Source organism: Ammospiza nelsoni, chromosome 9, assembly GCF_027579445.1.
Source record: "Ammospiza nelsoni isolate bAmmNel1 chromosome 9, bAmmNel1.pri, whole genome shotgun sequence".
Taxonomy (NCBI): domain Eukaryota; kingdom Metazoa; phylum Chordata; class Aves; order Passeriformes; family Passerellidae; genus Ammospiza; species Ammospiza nelsoni.
Window position 1 is genome coordinate 3,461,826 of NC_080641.1, and position 15,586 is coordinate 3,477,411.

The window sequence follows — 15,586 nt, forward strand, 5'->3', positions numbered from 1 at the left end:
CAGGGACACTGCCGGGGGTCCCTGTTCCCCTGTGCCACCCCCAGGGCCCCGGCCCCCTGTCCCAGTGTCAGGCTCTGGGGTCGATCTCGTGGAACATCCTCTGGGGGAGGCTGCGGGGCCAGGGGCAGGGGGACCCGGGGGTACAGGGGACCCTGCTGTGGACGAGCAGGGTTGGACTGCTCTGGGGGGAACTGTGAGGGGGGCCGGGGCAGAGTGACCTCCCCATGGACCTCACACAGCCCCTGTGACCTCACACTGCCCCTGTGATGTCACACAGGCCCTGTGATGTCACACAGTCCCCTGTGATGTCACACAACCCCTTATGATGTCACACAGGTACCTGTGATGTCACAGCCCTCTCTGGGATGTCACAAAGCACCCTTGTGATGCCACAGAACCAAATCTGGGATGTCAGCCTGGAATGTCATGCAGCTGCACTGTGATGTCACAGAGGGTGCTGTGATGTCACAAAGTCACCATGTGATGTCACAGTCTTTTCTGTGATATCACAGCCTCCTCTATGATGGTACACAGCCACCAAGTGATGTCACAACCCACTCTGTGATGCCACAGAACCACCCTCTATGATTGCAGGATCTGGTCTATGGCCTCACACCTTACACACCCTCAGGGATGTCACAAAACCCTCCCTGTGATGTCATACTGCCACTCTGTAATTTCACAGCACACACTTTGACCTCACAGCTGGCTCTATGATGACATCCAGCCATGCCATGATGTCACAGCCTGCTCTGTTATTTCATAGAATCCCCTGTGTGATGCTGTAGCTGCTCAATGACCTCACACAACCCACTCTGTGCTGTCACATAGCCCCTTGCTGACATCACAGCTGCTCTGTGCCTCTATGACACAGCCACAGAGGTGCTGCTTTGACACAGCCCCCTCTGGGATATCCCACAGCCCCTGCCAGTGCTGAGCCCCTGTGAGCTCTGTCTGTGCCCTGCTGGTGTCCCTGAGGGGCCCTGGCAGTGCCCCAGCCCTGCTGGGCTGTGCACAGGAGCTGCTCCTGGCCAGAGCTGTCTCTGCAGCGCTGCCCTTGCCAGGAGCTGCCTGTGGGCCAGGAGCCTGGCCCAGCTCAGCAGCACAGACACTGCACAGGGACTTCAATTGCTCTCTGGGGCATTGGTGCTCTTTGCATTGGACTCCGTCCCTCAGAGCATGCACAAAAACCTTCTCAAAAACTCAAAATGTGATTGAAACACTGAAGTTTTCTGGAAGGGGTAATGGGTCCTATTGAAGGACAAGACTGAGAAAGTGTCCCCAGGTTCCAGGTATATTACAGCGACCTGCGTGGGGTAATGCTGGTGAGAGAGAGACGGTGAATCTTGTATCTTGATCAGAAGGCTGAATTTATTAAGATATTATATATAATACATTATTACTATACTAAATAGAATATAGAGAGAGGTTTTGCAGAGCTGCTAGCTAAGCTAAGAATAGATAGAAAAGAATCCACAACAAAGTTGTGGCCAAGGACTCAGTCCCCTGGCTTGAACTGGTGATTGGCTCTTAATTATAAACATAGAAAATGAGCCAATCAAGGTGTTCCTATTGCATTCCCCAGCAGCTGATAATAATTGTTTACCTTCTCTTCGGGGGCCTCTGGCCTCCTGAAGACGCAGAAATCTGAAAGAAAGGATTTCTGTGAAGAAATGTCTGCGACACAGGTAGAGTAGAACACTACATCACTATGGTGGCAATGATGACAGGACACAGGGACAAGCAAGGGAAAGGTGCCTCTGATGCTGAGCATGCCTGCGCCTCTGTCCCTGCAGGCTGTCGGCATCCCCCAGCTGCCCCACCTGGCTGGGGCCTTCCTTTGCTTACGGCTCTGCCTCTTGCCTGCCTCTGCCTGCCCACACAAAGCCTTGGCATTAATACCAAAAGGGTTAATTCAATTTTTACTGTGCCTGTGAACTTTCAGCACAGAAACAAGGCATTCAGGGCCTGCTTTCCCAGCAGGAATGGGTGGAAAAGAAGATGAAGACATCTGGCTCAAGAATGCAGTGATAGAAAAAGCAAGGACTGAATCTTGGAACTTGGAGTGGGTTTTATGGAAATGGATAAATATTAATATGCACATAGTGGCTGTATATAAGTGATACACTGATAGAATCACGTGTCCATGTAAGTAGTTATCACCCACTGCACCTCAGGCCTGAATAAATGCTGCTCTTTTAGACACCAAATTAGTGTTAAGGAGACTTATTCTGATATTTTGGCCATTTGGTGGCAGCAGAGGCTCACAGAACCAAGGATCCAGCTGTGACACTTGGAACCTCATAGAACAAAGGGTCCATTGTGATGCAGTGGAACCCCATGGAAACAGAAGTCCATTGTATCAGAGCAAGGCCTTGTGGAACCCAGGAGACCATTGATGACAGTATGGAAGCTCCTGAAACCATGAGGTCATTGTGAGAGTTTGGGGCTGCATGGAACAAAGGGTCCACTGTGACACTGCAGAACCTTCTGGAATCAAGATAATCATGTTATGCTATAGAACCTCATGAAACAAAGGATCCATGGTGACACTGTAGAACTCAGACCATTGTTGACAGAGTAGAAACTTATGGAACCAAATGTTGATTGTGACACAGTAGGGCTTCATGGAACCAAGGGTCCATTGTGGCTCTGTAGGGTTACACAGAAGCAAGGAGACCATTTGGACATGTGGAGCCTCATGGAACCACCGACCACTGTGACACAGCAGGGCCAAGGGGCCATTGAGACACTGAGGAACCTCATGGAACCAAAGTCTATTGAGATGAAGTGGAACCTCACGGAACCAAAGGTCCATTGTTACACTGTGGTGCTCCATGGAACCAATGGGACCATTCTGATTCTGCTTTGCCTCATGGAACCAGGGGGCCACTACAGCACTGCAGGGCCTTGTCGCACTCAGGCAGCCTTGTGACGCTGTGGGCCACCTTGGAATCGAGGGTCCATTGGGATACTGCAGGGCCTCAAGGAACCACAGAGACCATTATGAGCCTTTGGAACCCATTGTAACAAAGGGGCCATTGTTGCACAGCAGGACCTCATGGAACCAAGGGGACCATATTAACACTGTGGGGCTCCATGGGACAAAGGGGCCATTCTGGCACTGTGGAATTGGTGTGCTATGGGGTATCATGGAACCAAGGAGATCATTGTGACACATGGGGCCACGTGGAACCAAAGGACCATTGTGCCACTGCAGGGCCTCATGGAACCAAGGGCACAATAGTGTAACTGTGGGGCTCCAAAGGACCAAGGGGGCATTCTTAAAGAGCAGAACCAAGGAGCATGTTGTGACATTCTGCGGCATCATGGAGTCATAGGTCCATTGTGAAAGAGCACGGCCTTGGGAAACCATGGAGTCCATTTTTACACTTTGAGACTTTGTGAAGCCAAAGGGCCATTGTGGCATTTTGCATCCCCATGGAACCAAGGAGCCCATTGTGACACTACAAGACCTCATGGAACCAAGGAGTCCATTGTGATACTATGTGGCCCCAAAGTCACATAGTGACCTTGGGTTAAAGGGCAATTGTGGCACTTTGTGGCACTCTGAAACCAAGGAGACTATTTTGACACTACAGGGCCCCATGGAACTAAGGATTCATAAAACAATGGGGGACTCATGGAACCAAAAGTTCATTGTGACATTGCAGGACAGCCAGGGAGCCTCCTTTGGGCTTGGCCAAGCTCCTTCCCCCATGGCTGGGGCTGAGTCCTGTGGCAGCTGCAGCTGCTGCTGTGTCCTTGCCAGGGGCTGAGGCCATGGGGCCAATGCCCAGAGCAGCCTGGCCTGAGCAGAGCTGTGGGGCCAGAGCCGGCTGGGCTGGGCTGGGGAGAGGCCCTTGGTGCTGCGCAGAGCTCAGGGCAGCTGGCAGAGCTTGCAGGGAGCTGGGCTGGGCTCAGAGAGCCCGGCCCAGAAACCATCAGTGTCCATCTGAGCCTGGCTGAGCGTGCAGGGGCCAAGAAAAGCACCTCCAGGTCTGCAAGTTCTCTGTGTGGGAGCTGAGCTTTTGACCTTCTGAGCCCTCCCAAGTGCAGGGGCTGCACCTCCAGCTCCAGAGGAGATGTGACAGATGGGAACAGGGACAAATATTTCCTGCTGGATTATTTCTTGTATTTGCTTATACAGGTGACCAGGATCCATATGCAGAGGGGTTGTTTTGTGTCAGATAACACTGGTAAAATAGTAAGAATAATTTTTAGCTGAAAATAATATTTCTGGCATAATACACAATGAGAAATAAAAGACACATATGATAAAAAGAGCATCTAAGAGTGTGAAACTCATTGATGTTCCGGCAGTCAAGCCTGTTCAAATACTTTCCTCAGGGCATCCTTGAGATGAGAGGTGAGCTAAGACCAAGGCCAGCCAGAACTCTCTGTCCTGGCAGCTTTTGTCTGGGACAACCCTTGCATATAGGGAATTTTTCAGGGGGAGTATCAGTTTTGGCTTTGGGCACCTGGAAAGAGGGATGGTTCTTTTCCATAGGAAGGAAAGCATGGGGCCTCAGTTCTCCAGGGGCTGATGAGAGGCAGCCCTCAAAATTCCAAGATCAGCTGGGCCTGTCAGGTGGCCCCTGGGAGGCCAATCCAGCCAGATGTATTCCATGTTGCCTTGGTTACATGGCACTCTCCAGTGTCACAATGCTCTCCTTTTTTCTGCAGTGTCACAATGTCCCTGTGCTTCCAAGATGCCCTGCAGGGTCACAGTGGCCCTTCGGTTCTGTGGGGCCCCACAGTGTCACAATGGTCTCCATGATTCCATGGGGCCTTGCAATGCCACAATGCTCTCCATGCATCCACAGTGCCCTGCAGGATCACAACGGCCCTTTGGCTCCACAAGGCCTTGAAATGCAGCAATGGCCTCTTGGTTCCACAAAGCCCTGCTGCTTCACACTGGCCTCTTGGGACCATGTGGCCATACAAGGCCACAAAGATGTTGTTCGTTCCACGAGACCCCACAGTGTCACCAATGTCTCCATAGAAAGGAAAGCACAGAGACCCTGTGTTTGGAAGGCAGGTGAGAGCCAGCCCTCAGGAGGCCAAGGCCAGCCAGACCCGTCTGTAATGGCAGCTTTTGTGTAGGAGCAATCATTGGATATAGGACTTCTGGAGGTGGAACCCCAAATTTGGCCATGGGCACCTGGAGAAGAAGGATGGCTCTTTTCCATGGGAAGGAAAGGGCCCCAGTGTTTCAGGGCAGAACAGCGGTGACCATCAGAGGCCAAGGCCAGACAGAGCAGTCTGTCCTAGATGCTTTTGTCTGGGAGAAGCCCTTGCATATAGGGAATTTTGGAGGAAAAGTGCCAGTTTTGGCCATGGGTGCCTGTGCAGGAGGGAGAGTCCTTTTCCATAGGAAGGAAAGCACAGAGCCCCAATGTTTGAAGGCAGGTGAGAGCCAGTTCTCAGGAAATCAAGGTTGGCCAGGCTTGTTGGTAATGGCAGTTTTTTGTCTGGGAGCAATCCCTGGATATTGGGAATTGTGGATGGGGAATCCTATTTTGGCCATGGATGCTCAAACAAGAAGGGCAGTTCTTTATCATTTGAAGGAAAGCCCAGAGCCCTAGAGTTTCAGGGGTACATGAGAAGAGACCCTTGACATGCCAAGGGCACTTGGACCAGTCAGGCCAAGCACACCAGACCTGTTCCCTGTTCCCTTGGGTTTATGGGGCCCTGCAGTGTCATAGTGGTGGTGTCATATTGGATCCTTGTTTCCATGAGGCCCAGATATGTCACATTGGCCCCTTGTTTCCATGGGACCCCATAGTGTCACAATGGCTCCATGCTTCCATGAGGCCTGGCAGTGTCACAGGAGTCTCCTGGGTGCCGAAGTATCGCAATGGCCCCTTGGTTCCATGGAGACGCACAGTGTCAGAAGGGTCCCCTTGGTTCCACAAGGTCCTGCAATGCCACAATAGACTTTTGGTTCCATAGGGTCCAGCACTGTTCCATGAATCCTTAATTTTATGCGGCCCTATACTGTCACAATAGACTCCTTGGTTCCATGGTGCCACACAATGTGACAATTGCCCCTTGGCCTGCCAACATTTCATAGTGTCACAATGGTTCCTTGCTTCCATGAGGCCTTCTAGTGTCACAATGTCCCTTGGCTCCATGTGGCTATGCTCTGTCACAATGGAGTTCTGGATCCATGAATGTTCACACTGCCAACAGCAGTCTCCTTGCTTCTGCAGTGTCACCATGGACCCTTTGTTCGATGAGGTTCCACAGTAGAACATGGTCACCTTTGTTCCATGAGGTTCTGCAGTGTCACAATGGATGCATGGTTCCACAGGGCCTTGTGTGTCAGAATGGCCCCTTGGTTCGAAGAGGTTTCTCAGAGTCACAATGGTCTCCTTGGATCCGCAGTATCACAATGAAACATTGGTTCAATGTGGCCCAAATGTGCCAATATGGATTTTGGTTCCATGGGGTTCCGCTGGGTCATGATCTTCCATGAGGTTTCTCAGTGTCACAGCTGGATCCTTGGTTCTGTGAGGCCTTGCTGTCACCAAATCTCCAGAATATCAGAATAAGACTCATAAACACTAAATTGCTATTTAAGAGGGTATCATTTATTCAGGCCTGAGGTCTAGCGAGGGATAACTCCTAACATTATGTGGGCATGTATTCTACCAGTGTCACTAAATGTGTATTACTATTTACCCATTACCACAAAACCCACCCCAAGTTCCTAGTTTCAGTCCTTCGTTTTACTGCAACTGCAACCTTGAGCCAGAGGTCTTCTTGTCTTCCAACCATTCCTGCTGGGAAAGCAGCCCCGGCATGCCTTGTTCCTGTGCTAAAAGTTCACAAGCACAGTAAAAATGTAATGAACGCTTTTGGTATCAAGGCCAAGGCTTTGTGTGGGCAGGCAGAGGCAGGCAGGAGGCAGAGCTGTCAGCAAAGGAAGGGCCTAGCCAGGTGGGGCAGCCGGGGGATGACGACAGCCTGCAGGGACGGAGGCACAGGGCAGGGACACCGTGGGAAAGCCTGGGCTGCACAGGGCACAGGGATGGGCAGCAGCTGCAAGGCCCTGACAGAGCCAACTTGGGCAGCACTTTGGCCATGGCTGGCAAAGAGCACCAAAGCCCCAGAGAGTAATTGAAGTCCCTGTGCTGTGTCTGTGCTGCTGAGCTGGGCCAGGCTCCTGGCCCACAGGCAGCTCCTGGCAAGGGCAGCGCTGCAGAGAGACAGCTCTGGCCAGGAGCAGCTCCTGTGCACAGCCCAGCAGGGCTGGGGCACTGCCAGGGCCCCTCAGGGACACCAGCAGGGCACAGACAGAGCTCACAGGGGCTCAGCACTGGCAGGGGCTGTGGAATGGCCCAGAGGGGGCTGTGTCACAGCAGCACCTCTGTGGGTATGTCACAGAGCCCCAGAGCAGCTGGGATGTCAGCAAGAGGCTGTGTGACTGCACAGAGTGTGCTGTGTGAGGTCACAGATTGGGCTATGACATCACAGAGTTTGTTGTGAGAGGTCATTGAGCAGCTACAGCATCATAGAGGGGATTCTGTGACATCACAGAGCAGGTTGTGACATTGTGGCATGACTGTGTGACATCATAGAGCAGGCTGTGAGGTCAAAGCGTGTGCTGTGACATTACAGAGTGGCAGTATGACATTGCAGAGAGGGTTTTGTGACATCACACAGCTGTCTGTGACATCATAGAGTAGGGTGTCTGGCCATAGAGCAGATCCTGCAATCATACAGGGTGGTTCTGTGTCATCAGACAGTGGATTGTGACATCAGTGGCTGGGTGTGAAATATCATAGGAGCGGCTGTGACATCACAGAACAGGTAGTGACATCACAGGGTGACTTTCTGACATCACCAAGTCTTCTGTGACATCACAGGGACTGTGCGACATCACAGGGGCTGTGTGAGGTCACAGAGATGGCTGTGCTACATCCCAGGGGGTGTGTGACATCACAGGGGGCTGTGTGACATCAGAGGAGCTGTGTGAGGTCCCTGGGGAGGTCTCTCTTCCCTGGCCCCCCTCACAGTTCCCCCCAGAGCAGTCCAACACTGCTCCTGCACAGCGGGGTCCCCTGTCTCCTGGGTTCCCCCTGGCCACGCAGCCTCCCCTAGAGGATGTTCCATGAGATCGACCCCAGAGCCTGACATGGGGACGGGGGGACGGGGCCCTAGGGGTGGCACAGGGGGACAGGGACCCCCAGCAGCGTCTCTGTGTCCCCCAGGGCCAGACCCTGGGCCAGGGCTCCTTCACCCTGGTACGAACGAGGGCTTGAGAGCGTTGAAAAAATCCCCGGCAAGGGAGCAGCAAAAACCAGATTTAATATTAAGGGACAGCAGTACAAAGTTCCTTGGCAAGAGTCACTCTACTCCTGACTGGGCCCTTCACGCACACCAAGGAAACCAAGCATCAACAAAACCAAACCAAAACAATTTCCAGGGCTGCTCCTACAGAAAGCAGGAGCTGGTTGGGTAGCAGCAGTGCCTGGAGCAGACAGTGTTTGTGATGAGCTGCAGAGGAGCTGAGCCCAGGAGCTGTTGGCCAAGGCCGAGCCCAAAGGAGCATTTCTCAGCTGGCAGGGCAGCCTGAGAAGGGGAGGGAGGAATGCAGCAGCACAGGTCCCATGGAATCAAGGCACCATTGTGACACTGTGGGGCCCTGTGAGACCAAGGGACCATTGTGACACTGTGGGGCCTGATGGAATCATGGAGAGAGCTCTGACATTGCTGGGCCTCATGGAACCAAGGGAACTGACCCTGTGTGACTCCATGGAATGTAGGGGTCATTGTGATACTGAAAGAACCCATCAAACCAAGGGTCCATTGTGACACCATGGGACCTCATGGAACTGTGGAGATCATTGTGACACTTTGGGGTGTCATGGAACCAAGGGGCCATTGTGACACTGTGAGACCCCATGGATCCAAAGGTCCATTGTGATGTTGCAAGGCCTCATGGAACCATCGAGACACCATGAAGAGACTTTATGGCTTCATGGAACCAAGGGGCCATTGTGACACTGAGGGTACTCATGGAATCGTGGAGACCGTTGTGACACTATGAAGCCTCATGGAATAAGCAAAGCATTGTGACACTGTGAGGCCCCATGGAACCAGTGAGACCATTGTGACCCTGGGGGTCCCCACAGAACCAAGAGCACTATTGTGATGCTGTGGGGCCTAGTGAAACCAAGAGGCCTTTGTGACACTGCAGGGCTGCATAGAACCAAAGGTTCATTGTGACACTGCAAGGCCTTGTGTCATCAGTGGTCCATTGTGACACTAGGCAACCAAAGGAGGCCATTGTGGCACTGCAGGGATGCATGGAACCTTGGGGCCATGGTGACATTATGGTACCCCATTGAACCAAGGGTTCATTGTGACACTGCAGGCCTGCATGGAACCAAAGCTCCAGGGTGACACAGAGATGCCTTCTGTCATCAATGGTCCATTGTGGCACTGTGGAGCCAAAGAAGACCATTGTGACACCGCAAACCCCCTAAGGTCCAAAAGTCCATTGTGACATTCCAGGCTTATGGAACAGAGGAGTCCCGTGACACTGTGGGGCCCGTGGAACCACAAAGATCATTGTGACACTGCAAGGCCTCATGGAATCACTGGGAACATTGTGACACTGCTTGACCCCATCGAACCAAGGGTCCTATGTGACACAGCAGATCTTGTAATCAAGGAGCCACTGTGGCCCTGTTGGGCCCCATAGAACCAAGGCACCATAGTGACATTTCAGGGCCCCATAAAAGCAAGGGAAGACAGAACAGATCCATCTGGTTTGGCCTCCCATGAGCCAGCTGACTGGTCCAGCTGACCTTGGCATGTTGAGGGTCACTTCTCATCTGCTGCTGAAACAATGGGGCTCCATCCTTTCCTTCCTATGGAAAAGAACTGGCCTTTTCCTCCAGGCACCCATGGCCAGAATTGGGATTTCACCACCAAATTTCCTTATATCCAAGGATTGTTCCCACAGGAATTTTGCCAGGACAAGTCTGGCTGACATTGTTTTCACAAGGGTCACCTCCCATCTGTCCCCAAACACTGATGAAGTCTCCAAGCTTTCCTTCCTATGGCAAAGAACTGTCCTTCTCAGCCAGGCACCCATGGCCAGAATTGGTATTTCACCTCCAACATTCCCTTACTGTGACGGACTGGAGGAGATTGTTGGCTCAAAACGTTTCATGTGTGGGGGAGGAAGGGGCAGGTCCAGCCTTGCCCTGCCCTGGAACCCCAGTCCCCCCAGAGCCTGTATCCCAGCCCAGCAGTGTCTGCCAGTCCCTGGCACAGCACAGGCAATGCTCCACAGCCACCTCTGCAGCCCCCAGCCCAGCTCCTGAGGCACCAAATGAGCCCAAGCCCCACTTGGGGGAAGGGCCCAGCAAGACCAAGGGGTATTGAAGGCTGACCACAAGGCAAGCACATATCTTGACCCTGCCTCCTCTTAGAATTTCCATCTGAACACTGCTGGAATCCAGGAGTTGATAGTTGTGTGTGTGCCTCTCTGTATCTTTTTTGTCTTTCTTGCTTTCTATGTATTTTTCTTCAGTTTTTGTGCTCCTGCAAATTTTGATTAACAATCCATTGAACAGGCTGAGAGTTTGTGAAGTTGAATGGTCCAATTTCAATGCTTTGAGAAGTGTTTTTTGTTGATTGAATGGCTGTCGTAGTTTGACATGAGAAGAATTTTAAAAAGCAATAAAAAACATTCTGTGTAACTGGCAATCTGCTAAACCACTAAGATACTGAACACGCCTCTGTTAAACACATATGTTAAAGATGAAAAACCCAGGAACCTCCTCTTTCTTTCCAACAAAGAAGCAGTGGGCCCTGGCCCCAGCCCCCATCTCAACCAAACCAAACCAAACCAAACCAAACCAAACCAAACCAAACCAAACCAAACCAAACCAAACCAAACCAAACCACCTGCCCTGGGCTGAGCCCCTTTCCCTCTCCCCAGACTGCCCCCCCCCCATCGGCCCCACTTTAACCAAACCAAACCCCAACAACTACCAAACAGGAAAACAAAAGAAGGTACAAAACCCAACCAGAACAAAGCCAGCCACAGCTATTAAAATCTTACCATGAAGTCCTGTCCCCCCAACACAACTCAAACCAAAAACTCCAAAACCAACCTACAACACACAAAAAAAAACCCCTCCAACTAAAATTAAACACAAAAAACCCCAAAATCAACCAAAAAGCAATCCTAACACAACCCAACCGCAACTTCTGCCACAAGTTACTGGCAGGTCAGGCGTTAATCCTTTCAATACTTCAATCCTCCCTCAAGTAAAAAAAAAAAAAAAAAAAACAAATACAAGCATATATAAAAATTAAAAAACATCAAAGTCACTAAAGAAAAAATTATAGCCCAAATAAAAAAAAGAAGAAAAATACCTTAATCTTAAAAGTAAAATCTTTTACAAACTATAAAAAAACCCTTTTTTCTTTATAGCACAAAAAATATTTTAAAAAATTTAAAATTAATATAAAAAACCCCTGCATACGAAAATTTAACAAATATTAAAAGGGCAATAATTTCATAAAAAGGGGCAAAAAAAATTAGTCCAGCATCCCCAAGAGAAGATCTCTATTCCCAGAGATAAAAATAATTTTGAAAGTAAAAAAATAAAAACTTTTACCCTTAAAGAACTCACCTTTAACACAATACCCCATAACTTGTCATGGCCCATCAACAAGCGGTAAAAAAGTTTGTAGCAATAAAAACAACTTCACAATAACAGAGTTCCCCGGAAACCTGTTATCCATGACAGAATTAAGAATCACAAAAAAGCTGTTTTTTCCACTTGTAAAAAAATCTTCATAACATTAACAAGAAAATCTTCTCTCCCTAAGTTAAATAAAAAAGACTATTCCAGAAATAATAGACAAACAAGAAATTTTAAGTTTACTTTCTTTACAGTGTCAGTAAAAAGAAAAAGTTATAAAGAAAAAAAGTGTTCAAAAAGGGTTTATTTTAAGTCTTACTAGTTTTTATTCTTTAATTTACTTTTAATAAAAATTTCTTTATACCCTTTTAAAATGTTAGGCCTACTTTACCTTTCCCGTAATCCTATCTCATAACGAAATAAATACATAAATAATTAACCGACACTAAAAACCACCACACTCATCAATACATTAATTAAGAAATCTCAAGATTAGAAAAATCTTAAATTAACAAACCAAAATCACTACTATATCATAATAAACCATTTGCCAAAGTTTCTTTGATTTTCTTAAGTTGCCAGTAAAGGCTGTTTGGTTCTTTTGAGCGCCTGAGGATCTCCTGTTGGTATTTCTCCTGTGAGTCCAATTCAGAGTACACAAAGAATTGTAATTTCTTTTAAATTTATTGAGAGAGTTGTTTGGGAGATGGGGTTTCAGGGCTTGTTGGTCCTGCTTGGCACAGCCCAGGCAGGGCTTTCCCAGCCACATTCCACACTCCATTTCCCAGCTGGAGCCACTGGTGCCTCTGAGTTGTGCTGCCCCAGCCCCAGGGACACTCTCCTTGTATGTCCATTCCCCCACAGTCTCTGGGCAGGGATGGCCTCAGTGGGGGCTGCTGACATCCTCAGCACCTTGGAGGCTGCTGCTGAATTTTCCTGCTCCAGAGGCTTGTTCAGCCTTCAGCTCTTCAGTGCAGGAATTCAGTGTCCCAGGGCTCATTAACATCCAGAACACCTTAACCAGCCAAGCCTCTGGGAATAATTTGATTTTAATTATCAAATCTTTTGTTGTTAATTAGACAGATTTCAGCAGTGTATTCAAATGGAATAGATTCTATTTAAAAAGACAGTGAGAGTAGACTTTTAGGTCCTGTTTATTTTTTTTTCCCTGTTCATAAATTGATATGTGCAATGGTGCAATTTCCAGTTGACACTTAATCCAAGGACCTCTTCATGCAGTTTGAATGGATATGAAAATCAAGACCCTCCACAGCTGACAATCAATCAGACTCTGTCCCTACCCCCACCCCACCATTTCCCCCATCCAAGCCCTGGCACTCAGAGCAGCCTCGTGCAAATGTGAGCTTCCTCCAGCCCAGGCTGCACCTGCAGCTTTCAGCTCCTTGGCTCCAACTCCCACCTGCTTTCCTTGGAGAAGGAGCTGCTCGAGACACAGAGGGAAATTCATTTCTTGTCAGCCATCAAAGCCAAGGGATAGCACAGCTCCATCAAATGCAAAAGTCATTCTTCTCCCTGGTTTTGCCCTGCCCCTGATCCCCACAGCCTGTCCTGTCTCCTTCATCCCTGCATTGCCAGGGACTTTCTGGGACAAGGGAGCTCTGCTCTGGCTATGGTGGGTAGTGCCAGTGCAGCCCCTGCAGTGGGAATCACAACTCATCAGGTTTGTGTTCTTTGAGGGACCAGGAACTGGTGAGACTCAGAGGCACACAAAGTTTTTTTTCATGGCCAACAGACCAGAGTTGAACAGGACACAATTTAATAACAATCACACTTTTCCCTGAGCCACGTGCAACATCCCAGCAGCATCTGATGAGTCCATCATACACAAATGATTTCCATAATAAAATTACTTTCAGACAAATGTGGTTCTGTGATAGATGTAAACACAATTAAGTTCTTGTATCAGGATGATTGTCCTGGAGTTGGGGAAAAACAGCTCAAACAATTCCTGATTTGCAAAGCTGTCAGTGGTGGATGGAGAAGGGAGGTCAGGCTGCTCTTGGTGTTGAGGAAATGCTGAAAGCAGCCTGACTCATTTTATCTCCCCATGCACTGGCTGATCTCCCCTCCTTCCCCTTCCACCCATTGGCTTTTGTCTCCCACCAGCCCCCCTGTGAAGAGCCTGGCTCTGTGTTCTCCATCCCCTCCTCGCTGGCACTGCATGGCTGGGATGAGGAGCCCCTCAGCCTTCCCTGTTCTGGGCTGGACAAGCCCAGCTCCCTCAGCCTCTGCTCACAGCCCAAGGGCTCCAGCCCCACCTTGGAGACCCTTTCCCAGACCCTGCTCCAGCTGCCAGACATCTTTCCTGCCCTGGGCAACCCAATCCAGGCCACAGTGACCTGGATAATCCCTGTCCTTGATGTCCTGGTCACACAGCCCTGGCCCCTTGTCCCCCTGTCAGGCTCTGGGGTGGATCCTGTGGAACATCCTTTGGTGGAGGCTGTGGCTCCAGGTGGGCCGGGGGGATCCCGCGGGACAGGGACCCTGCTGGGCATGAACAGCATTGGACTTGTTGGGAGAAATTGTGAGGGGGAGCTGGGGCGGAGTGACCAACCCAGTGACCTGACACAGCCCTGCTGGGATGTCACACAGCCCCTCTGAGATGTCACAGCCTGCTCTGTGATGTCACAGCCCATTCTCCAATGTCACACAGCTGATCTCTGATGGTTGGTCACAGCTGGTCACAGCCAACTCTGTGATGTCACAGTCTGCTCTGTGATGCCAGACCTCTGCCCTCTGATGTCACAGATGGCTCCGTGATGTCACAGAGGCAGTATATGATGTCATAGCTGCTCAAACACCTCACATAACCCGCTCTGTGATGTCAAAGCCCACTCTGTGTCCTCATGTTACCAGATGATAAATTGTCTCCACCAGCTGAGCTGACACCTGGAGCTTGTTCTCCAAAACCCCAGGCCTCTGGAAACCACACAATGCCCATTGTGTGAGAAGGGGAACTGGAAGCTCACCAGCCTCAGTGTCCTCCCAGCTCAGCCAGACCTACTTGAACACTGGGGTCCACGACCACCAGAGACTCCCAGGGAGACCCCAAGGAGAGAAGAACGCATGCAAAAAGGGGAGAAGAAATGTGATAATGATTTTGGGGAAATGATTATCATACGTGTGTTCAGTCATGGAAAATCAACGAATATGTGTGGAATATACAGAAAATAAAAAGAAACTTTCCTGTGCTCAGCCTGCACAGCTTTAGAAGGAGCTATCCCCCATGCATCCAGCTGAATAAAGAATGCTGCTCCTTAATGTTGCATTGGGGTTAAGGAGTTTTCTTTTTTACAGAATTTTTGGTGACACCCTCACTGCCAAGGAAAGCTCTGTCTGCTGCTGTTCACAAACAGAGAAGGGTTGGTGGCAGATGTGGGGCTTGGAGGCAGCCTGGGGTACAGTGACCATGACATAATGAAGTTTTCATAGTTCTGTGGAAGAAGGAGGGGCAGCAAAAAAACTTCTGCACTGGAATTAGGAAGGGCAGACTTTGGCCTATTTAAGATGTAGTTTTGGGGAGTACCAAATCACGTACTGATTCTTTTAAGGGAAACAGGCCCTAAAAACAAAGGGGTCCAGGAAGGATGGACACATTTCAAGATAGTATTCTTAAGTATTCTTAAGGGGGAAGGAGAAGCCCTTCCCAGTGTGCCAAAAGATTAGCTATAGAGGAAAATGACTGTCCTGGCTGCCCATGGAACTTTTGCAAGGATTCAAGGGAAAGAAGAGGATGCATCAACTTTAGAGAGAAGGTCGGTCAACTTAGGAAGTATTTAAGAATGTTGTTAGGTCATGCAGAAAGAAAAGTTAAAGTGTTAAAGCTAAAATTGAGCTTAAGCTGACCACTTCTGTGAAAAATAATAGAAAATATTTCTACAAATAACTTT